The sequence below is a fragment of the Hordeum vulgare genome, chromosome 6H, assembly GCF_904849725.1.
Source record: "Hordeum vulgare subsp. vulgare chromosome 6H, MorexV3_pseudomolecules_assembly, whole genome shotgun sequence".
Taxonomy (NCBI): domain Eukaryota; kingdom Viridiplantae; phylum Streptophyta; class Magnoliopsida; order Poales; family Poaceae; genus Hordeum; species Hordeum vulgare.
In genome coordinates this window covers 156,422,335-156,432,595 of record NC_058523.1, presented here as the reverse complement: position 1 = coordinate 156,432,595, position 10,261 = coordinate 156,422,335, and the positions used below count along the sequence as shown (strand labels likewise).

Sequence of the window (10,261 nt, the reverse complement as noted above, 5' to 3'; positions counted from 1 at the left end):
ACAGAAGGGGAATATCATCAGGATTTCCATATCGATGTTGGTAGCTACAGATAGATATTAGCTAGTTATGGATCGCAAGAGATGTTATATATTGTATATATGCATGATCGTGTAGTATATGTAGTAGCGTCGAGTTGTTCGACTAAGCACGAAGAAAGAGAGGTCAATTCTCTCTATATATATTCATGACGATGTTGTGTAATTAATGGTTCCTTCATTTTCTTACTAGCTAGCATCGAGTTCTCTCTATATGTAGTAGCTACCTCGACCAAGCATGGAGAAAGAGAGGTCACGTCTCTCTATATGTAGTAGCTAGCTAACACAATATGAAACCCCAAATAAAATCCTCCAAAGCCCCTACCCCCCCCCTTTCAAAAAAGAAAAAACCCAGCGCTTGTGAGCTGCTGACACGTGGATTCCTTTTGGTCCCGGTTGATGTTACCAACCGGGACTAAAGGTCCTCCTGCGTGGGCGCCCCGCGGCGGCCACATGGAGAACCTTTGTCCCGGATCGTAAGCCAACCGGAACTATAGGTTTGGTCCTTTAGTCCTGATTGTTTAGTCCTGGTTGAAGAACCGGGACTAAAGGCCCTCTGGAACTGGGACTAATGGCCCTTTTCCTAATATTGTAGGCCCACTAAGGCCATTTGTGCAAGGCAAGAGGTGGGAGTAAAGTTTAGCCCACATTGCTAGTTCGGTAGGCGCTGGGCCTTCTTATAATGGAGGATGTTTCCCCGCATGTATGAGCATGAGAATAAGAGAGACATACACGCACGCTCCTCTCCTCTACCCGCCTCGCCACGCCATGCCTCGTCACGCACCGGTGGTTGAGGGAATGAGCCGATCCGACTAGTATACCAAAGGTCACTACGGAGCTGAAAGCTTTTTCTTCTAGTGGAGATTGAACATGAATGTTGCACCCTTCGGCGGCTTCCTGTTCGTTTTGTCTCTCTCTTTTACTTCGCCTCCTGTCGCTGCCTGTTCGCCTCCTTCTTCTGTGCCTATAAAAGAGAGGTTGCGCCTCTCCAGAGAAACACACGAGAAAATCATCTTTGTCACGCCATCGAGTTCCAATCTCTGAGCTGCTGCTAAGTTCTTCTCCATCCCAGCTTGCGACGTGCACCGCAGGTCGGGACAGTAGGCCTTCAAAATCCTGCCTTTTTGAGTCCTGTACGAGAGAAGGGTGATAATGTTTTTGGGGAGCGCTATGCGCGACTACTCGCTTCTTCATCACACACATCACGGACGCCGACGACCACTTACCGGACGACGACTTCTTCCCCAACGTCAACAACCTCTTCGACAACATGGCCGGTGACGACGTCAACACCAATCCCACTTTTGCTGCTGCTGCAACTCAGTACATGTTCGTGTTGTTCTTTTTTGAGTTCCTGCCGCAATTTCTTGTTCTATTTCTATTTTAGATATGTTTCGTTCCTACTCACCACTTCTCATGCTACTTGCATACTCTTTGTATGATCGCATGTCTTGTCTTATAATTGCTATGATAGTCATGGATAACATTACCCTTTCAACCAAATAGAAAAAAGGGCTATCCCTTATGAGTTAGTTGGATGCCTTCCACCACCCTAGCATGTCCGTGTAACCAAATGCATACTAAGACAGTTCGAGAACCCATGGTGTTTTTCCACCTAGAGATCCACTACTTGCATCGTAGCAGACAAAGCAGGAAAAATATATATAGTGAGAGGACATCAATATTACAAATACAGATTAGATAACAACTCAAGATTCAGTTTTTCGCATGAGAATGGGTTTTCAGCACCCGGGTGATTAGACACCCTCTATGAACAGTAACATCAAAACAAATCTGAAACTTGTTTGTACACCTTTCTCTACATGATATTTTGGCATGAAAACTTGTAAGAACCTACAAAGTTTGATCATCTAAAATGTTGCAAAGTTTGAGAATTTTCATAAACTTTTCCTCTATTTTTTTGATTTTACTGTTCATAAAAGGTGCCTAGACACCCGGGTGCTGTTACACCTTTCTCTTTTTGCATTCCTTGTAGTCTTGCGTCTATTGTAGTACTATACACACTGGGAGATATTTACACTCCCTTTCCCAGTTTTTTTCTTCTTTCCGACCTAAATCGAAAAAAAAACTATTTAATATTGACTTAGGCTTAGGCCGTTAGGCCTCAAGAACTAAGAATGGCTCCAAAAATTGAAGGAACAAAAATCAACAACACAATCTTTCTCTAGGAGAAATGCGTCAGTCAGTCAGCAGCCTGCTGGATAATTCTCAATTTTTTTTTTCAGTCAGCAGCCTCCTGGATGATGCTCAGAGCACGCTACAGCCTCAGCCACGACCGGGCGGCGAGCTTGCCGCTGCTCTTCTTCGCCGGACTTGACGACACCACTAACTCCCCGAGCGTCCGCTCGTTAAGCTTCTCGTTGAGCAGGTCGTCCTCGCTGTCTTCCACCTCCTCTCGCACGGGCATGACGCGCAGGTTCTTGTTGCCGCTGCGCCGCCGCTCAGGCCTCTTAGCCGCGATCGCCGCGCTCGCGTGCACGGCCAGCGCGGCCATGTCGGCGCTCGAGAGTGGCCGCCCGAGAACCGACGCCGGGAGCAGGAAGTACATTTGTCCCTGCCGGAGCAGCTCGTCGGAGGCCAGCGCCTGTGGGGGCTCGTTGAAATAGAGCGCGTCGGAGTTGCACACGAAGAAGGAGGCGGCCTCGCCGGCGAGAACGTCGGAGACGGCGACTCGGGGGCTGGCCGGGAGCTCCTTCAGCGAGCCGTCGGCGACGATGACCCTGACGGGCGCAGACTGGTGTTGCTGCTGCGAGAGGGTTCATCGGTGGGTGGAAGAGCAGGAAACCTTGGCGCCCATGGAATCTTTGCAGGTGTCCCGTGCGTGGAAGTGTGAGTTTTTTTATCGTCGACTTTGTTTGATCTTTGGATGTAGGATGTGGAGACGAAAAGGAGGTGATGTAACAAAAACGCATCTACATGCTCCCAGGAACTCCCCTATGCATGCGGCTAGGGTTTACCTCCTCCTAGACGATCGCGATCGTCCCGGAGTTTTGCTCTTCACGTCGTTGGCGGGCTAGGTTCGGGGCTCCCCCACGGACCGCTCCCCCTTCCTCAGACGGGATGTCGTCTCCCTCGGATGCTCACTCCGCCGCGAGTGGTGGCGGCGCGGAGGCCGGTAACCCTGATCTTGGCGATTTCTTCAATCAGTTAGACCTTAACGATGAGGACTTCGATGATGTCGAGATTGATGTGGATGATCCAGAGATCAATGGAAGTGTCAGATGGCTTGCCCTAACTAGGGTTGACACGGAGAAAAATTTCAGTCAATCGGCGTTCTACAAGGACATGCGTGCGGCTTGGAACCCAACGCAGAGTGTAAGATTCAAACCAGTTGGTCCAAATCGGTTCGTTGTCCAAGCGTCTTGCCTGGGGGATTGGGAGCGCATGATGATGCAGGGACCTTGGCTGTTTCGCAACATGGCTGTTTTGATGTGTTCATACGATGGGTTTAGTAAAACAGATGAGATCGAAATTGTCCATATGCCAATTTGGCTTCAGATCCATAAGTTGCCAGATGCATATTGCAAGCAGTCGGTAGTGGAAAAACTTCTGAAAGATGCTGGGGAAATTTTGGATATGCGTTTAAATGGGAACACCCGTGGGGATTATATCAGGGTGCGAGTGAAGCATGATATTCAACGTCCTCTGACAAAATTTGTGAGCATAGTTCGTGCTAAGGAACGACAAGTTTACCTTGTGAGATACGAGAAGCTAGCAAGATTCTGCAAGGTATGCGGCCTCATTGGACATGTGTTTAAGGAATGTGGTCTGGGTATACATGATGAGAAGAAAATGAAATACGGCGATTGGCTGTATGCAGACGGGCCTAATCAGGGAAGGATGGTAAATCATCCACCCAAGACAGACATGGCTGCTCGCCCTAGTGCGAGGCATGAAGCCCCACATGTTACAGAAGGGGAGAATAATGCGAGGCAAGAGGATTTGGACACTGCACTTGCGGATACTGCTTCTAGTCCAAGGAAGCCTGCAGGTATGGGGATGGAGTTAGATAAGGACCCAAGGAAGAGACTAAATATGGATGATGCTGTCGTAAACTCAGGCCACCCAAACAAATCAATCTTATTGGCAATTACAGATGGGAGTGGTGTTGATCAGAGGGAAGAGAACTCCCCTACAAGTAGCACAAGCAGCAAACGTGTGAAAACGGGAAAGGAAAGTGGAAACCAAGAGATATCGGCGGCCTCCCTCGAGGAGGACCGCCAGATGCAATGAATGTCCTCGCTTGGAACTGCCGGGGGGTGGGGAACCGCCGGACAGTTCGGGAGGTGTTGGCCCTCGTCAAAGCCAATGACCCCAAGCTAGTCTTCTTAAGCGAGACTAGACAAGATGTGGTTAAAGTGGAAAAGCTTAAGTGGAGGTTAGGGTTAAAAGGATTTCATGGTGTTAGTAGTAATGGTAAAAGTGGAGGTTTGGCTCTTTTCTGGGATGAGTCACTGTCTGTGACAATACTTGATGCATGATGTCGGTATATTGATGTTCGTATTGAGGATGTTGGAGGAGGAACCTCATGGAGAGGGACTTTTGTCTATGGCGAGCCAAGAGTTGAGAACAGGCAAGTCATGTGGGATCATCTAGCTCGTCTTAGAGCAGTCTCACAGGAACCTTGGCTTGTCTGTGGGGATTATAACGAAGCCTTGGGGGCAACATGAGCATCTCTCGCGTTCTCTGCGATCAGAGACGCAGATGTCAGCCTTTAGGGACTGTCTGCTGCTTTGTGAGCTCATGGATTTGGGATTTGCAGGTATTCCATATACATATAATAACGGGCAGGATGGTGATCGCAATGTTCAAGTCAGGCTAGACCGTGCTTGTGCGGATGATAACTGGAAGGACCTGTTCCCAGCGACGAGGGTGTTGCACCTTGCATCGCCCTGTTCAGATCATTGCCCCCTACTAATCCAATTGGGGGATGTTCAAGACTTTCGAAAGAAAGGAAATGCACCGCAGTACGAAATCATGTGGGAGCGCCATCAAGGCCTCCCGGACGTGGTAGCTACTTCATGGTCGAAGCACAAGCCGAGTGGAGGGCTCGGTTCAGTGGCTGCATCGTTGAAACCGGTTATGAGGGAGTTGAAAGATTGGAGTAGAAACAACTTTGGTAATGTCTTGAAAGAAATAGAAGAGCTAAGGAATCAACTAGCTGCATTACAATTAGCTGGGGCTGATCGGTCCCATATCCGGAATAAGATGAATCAACTAGACGAACTTCTATATAGAGAAGAAATGATGTGGTTGCAGCGTTCGCGTATTACATGGCTAAAAGAAGGTGAATGTAACACGACATACCTGCACCGTAGAGCAACCTGGAGGGCGAGAAGGAATCATATTCAACGCTTGAAAAAGATGGATGGATCTTGGTGCTCTGTACCTTCAGATATGGAGAGGATGGCGCAGTCATACTTCAAGGAGATATATACCAAAGACCCTACTCTTGATCCTTCTGGCGTCTTGGAATGTATCCAACAGCGAGTTACAGCAGAAATGAACGATGCTCTCGGTTTGCCTTTTTCTGACAAAGAGATTTCCGATGCGCTCTTCCAAATAGGGCCTTTAAAGGCTCCAGGGGTGGATGGATTTCCGGCGCGCTTCTATCAGCGAAACTGGAATGTTCTTAAGGCCGATATTATTGCGGCAATTCAAGAGTTCTTTGTCATAGGTATAATGCCAGATGGGGTAAATGATACGGCGGTGGTATTAATACCGAAAATTCCACATCCTCGTGAACTAAAGGATTTCCGTCCTATTAGTCTTTGCAATGTGGTATATAAAATCGTGTCTAAATGCATGGTGAACAGGTTGCGGCCTTTCTTAGCAGAACTTATCTCGGAAAATCAAAGTGCATTCATTCCTGGCAGGCTTATTACGGATAACTCAATTATTGCTTTTGAATGTATCCACCACATACAATCTGTTAAGGAAAATTCACCGGCTCTGTGTGCTTACAAGCTTGACCTTTCGAAGGCATATGACCGAGTAGATTGGGACTTTCTGGAGAGGGCCCTGCTCAAATGGGGTTTCTCCCAGTTCTGGATCTCTCGCGTTATGGCGTGTGTATGTTCTTTCAATTATTCAGTGAAGTTCAATGGCAAACTACTGGAATCTTTTACCCCGTCTCGGGGTCTCCGGCAAGGTGATCTGTTATCCCCCTTTCTTTTCCTATTTATTGCGGATGCTCTATCAAGGTTGATCAACAAATCTATGGCAGAGGATGGGCTGAAAGGGGTGAAAATTTGTAGAGGTGCTCCGGAAATATCCCACCTTTTATTCGCGGATGATTCACTCTTGTTTTTTCAAGCTTCTGAACAGCAGGAAAATTTGGTTAAAGGTTTGTTGAACACTTATGCGGCGGCTACTGGCCAACTAATAAATCCATCAAAGTGCTCCATCCTTTTTTCAGATCACTGCACGCCCGCAGTTGCTAATAATGTGAATAGTGTACTGGAGATTACACAGGAGGTATTCGAGCCTAAGTATCTAGGTCTCCCTGTGCCGGAGGGAAGAATGCATAAGGGCAAGTTTGAAACTATCCAGGAGAGATTAAGGAAGAGAATAATCGACTGGAGTGAGCAATATATGTCATCAGGTAACAAGGAGATTTTAATCAAATCAGTTGCTCAGGCTATACCAGCATATGTCATGAGTGTCTTCAAGCTCCCGGCATTGATTTGCGATGAGTTAACCTGCATGATGCGCCAGTACTGGTGGGGCGTTGAAAGGGGGAAGCGTAAAATGGCATGGCTGAGCTGGGACAAAATGCGTTTACCCAAATCTATGGGAGGCATGGGCTTCAAAGATATGCGGGCTTTTAATCAAGCCCTACTCGCAAAACAAGCATGGCGCCTTCTAGATACGCCAAACAGTTTATGTCCTAGGCTTCTAAAGGCGAAATATTTCCCGGCTGATAATTTACTGGACTCGGCGTTCTCTAGCAATGGTTCTGCAGTGTGGAAAGGGATTGTATACGGCCTTGATCTTCTGAGGAAGGGGGTTATTTCGCGAGTGGGGGATGGGGCGCTCATACGTACTTGGCGAGACCCTTGGATCCCAAGAGCAACCTCGTTCCGCCCTATTACTCCTAAGCGCACATCCCGGCTGAACCGTGTGTCAGAGTTCTTGGATGAAAGCGATGCATGGCGGATGGATCGATTGAGAGAGAATTTCTAGCCTATGGATATCGATTATATTGTGAAAATAAGGACGTCCCCACGACAGCGTTGTGATTTCGTTTCGTGGTTCCTAGAGAAGAATGGACAATTCTCGGTCAAGAGTGCCTACAGACTTGCCACATATGATCATAACATAGCGTTTGCGGGGGGAGCTTCATGTTCAACACCAAGTGGAGTGAGATCAAGTTGGAATGCTGTGTGGAAATCTTCAATACCCCAGAAGATGAAAATCACAGCTTGGAAGGTAGTTTCGGCGCCCTACCAACAACGCAATGCAAGAAGTTCAGACATATATCCACGCACTCCACCTGTCCCTTATGTGGCGTGGAAGAGGAGGGCTCCTTTCACGCGCTAGTTGCTTGCACAAACGCGTGTCTAATCTGGCTGCATATGAGGACTAGATGGCCTCTCCCCTCTGATGAGCTTCTAATTGACAGTGGCAAGGAATGGTTACTACAGTTGCTGGTAAACTGTACTGATGTGGTAACGGACATGGTGATCATGGTAGTTTGGCGAATTTGGCAACTGCGTACAGATCAATCACATGGCAAGGAAATCCCACCAACGGCTGTCACGGTGGAGTTCCTCGACAGCTATTACAGGTCCATCAAACTAGCTGGCCGTTTTAGCACGGAGGAAATAATCAAAGGAAAAATGCCAATATCTGTCGATTGCTCAGTTCATATACACAAAGTGAAACCCCCGTCTATGCCATGGCCTGCGCCCCAGCCGGGCTACGTTGCCCTTTCCGTCGATGGGTCCTTCCTGGACTCCGATGGGTCAGCTGTTGCTGGCATGATACTCCGCGATGATAAAGGCAAGATTATTTTTTCAGCGTACCGTTATATCTTTCATTGCAATGATCCGTTAGAAGCGGAAATACACGCCCTCATGCAAGGGATGGCGTTGGCTATACAAAATACTTCGCTTCCGGTGGTCGTTCAATCAGATTCAGCTCAAGCTCTTTCAATCCTGTCTAATAATGGCCTGGTGAAGTCAGCTTATGGGCAGTTGGTTCTTGAGATTAAAGAGTTGATGAGTACGAGGGAGTTTTTACCCCAGAAAATTCACCGTAATCAGAATTGTGTCGCAGATCGTTTGGCCACGTACAACCGATCCGAGAGAACCACAGCTGTGTGGTTACAGTCGGCTCCACCTTGTATTGAGAATTTGTGGCCTCTTGATTGTAACACTATAACATTGCAACGAAAACTCCCTTTTCCGGCAAAAAAAAGGGAGGTGATGTATATGTAGAGGTGGGTGCCGTGTGCACTGACGAAAAGGCATGGGAACCCGACATCAATGACTATTCCTTCACACGAGAAAAAGGAGCTCATTCCTCACTCGGCGACGAGTGGCACACACCCGAGTCAACATTCGCAAACTTCCTGTATGCCCGACCTGTCAGCCACCCACCATAGCACCGGCGTGTCCCCATCATCTCCGGGCGCATCCGTGCTCACATCACCGCGTGCGTACGCACCTAGCCATCGAGGCCAACCGTGCGCCCCAAACAATCAGCCACAGACTTTTCGGCGGCCGTGCTTCGAACGCGATAAGAGAATGTTCCGTGCGTGAAAGCGGCGGACCGATGCGAGATGACAGTACTGTGGCCAGGAGCGTTCCCAATATACTGGCGGCAGCAGCAAATCCATTACTACTCTTAAACATGTTGATCAACTGAAAATCATACACTGTTTCTGATTAAATGTTTGTTCTACTAATTTTTGTTAGAGCATCTACAGTCCAACTTGTAAATCCGGTCCTCAAATATCCACAAACGCGTTCGATCATTCATCGGGTATGTTCCTTTTAAGCCTTTATTTTTTCGTCTGCGCAGCCGTACCTTTCATATTTTTTCTTACATGTTCGGTCACTCATGATTGATGAAAAAGAAAAAAAATGAATAAAAAATAGAAAAGGTGGTTCGGGGTGGAATCGTGTCCTACGAAATGGATTGACTAGGATTGCCCGGGCTCGTCCGCGAACCCTTCTATCATCCCCATATTTGAAATGAATAAAGGGATGTTGGTTAGTCCGGGTATTTCAGATGAGTATGAGGGGTCTGATTGGATCAAATTTTTGTGACCGGTCACGGACTGGGTGGGCTACTCGAGTGTTTGAGACGGATTTAAGGGGTCCAACTGTACACACTCTTACTAGATAATTTTGTGAGAAAAGTTGCAAGTAGAATTAGGCAAAACTTGTCGTTTGGCCGACTCTTTATAATCGAGTAAACACAAAAGGATTACTTAGAAAGAAGTCTTTTGTTATAAGTTGGAATGAAAATTGTACAGAATTTCTACACCACTTGCTTTAGGACTGCACTTATGCTCAACAATGATGGCTCTAGGTCTTCCCAAAAAGAATACATAGGCATCTCTCTCTCTTCGATGCAGTTTCACTTCTTTATCAAAGGGAAACGCTTCTCATCATACGTCTGATGGAAAGAAATCGTCAGACCAATCGTTTGCCGTTGATTATGTTTTATCCCACAGCCATAATGTTGTAACAAATTCTGTTGTAACCTCCCATAACTCTTTCCTAATTTCTTGCGTCGGTCCTCCCTTGTGGAATTAATTGTTGCTTCCACCTCCCACAACCCCGCATTCTATTCCTTCAGGCCCATCATCCCCGTCTATTCAGCACTTCCGATCCAGAGCACAGGTACGCCGTTCTCCATTGATTCATCGACGAGCCCACCTCCCAGTCGTTCTCTGCAGTACACATCTTCCTCCCTAATCCAAGGTAAAGATCTTGCCGAGATTATGCTCATCCATCCCCACCCTGCTGCGCCGTCGCCGATTTAGAACTCTTTGTTGGCTTTCAACAACCGCACACTAGGACAAGGGGAGGCTTTTCAGCGGCGCGGCGAAGGTTGTTGTTGCATGTATCCGGATGTCTTCCTTCACCTCTCATCTCCTTCGCTAGCGTATGATTCCTTTATGTCCAGATCTTGTAGTTCAAATTCTATGCCCCCATCTTCTTTTTAGTAACATATAATTTTTAGTTCATAT

The 10,261-nt window shown here is 47.4% G+C and overlaps 1 pseudogene; it reads right to left on the bottom strand.

Moving 5' to 3' along the window:
* Positions 1-1,993: 1,993 nt before the first annotated feature.
* On the bottom strand, positions 1,994-2,815 carry LOC123405250 (annotated as a pseudogene).
* Between the last annotated feature and the right edge of the window lie 7,446 nt (positions 2,816-10,261).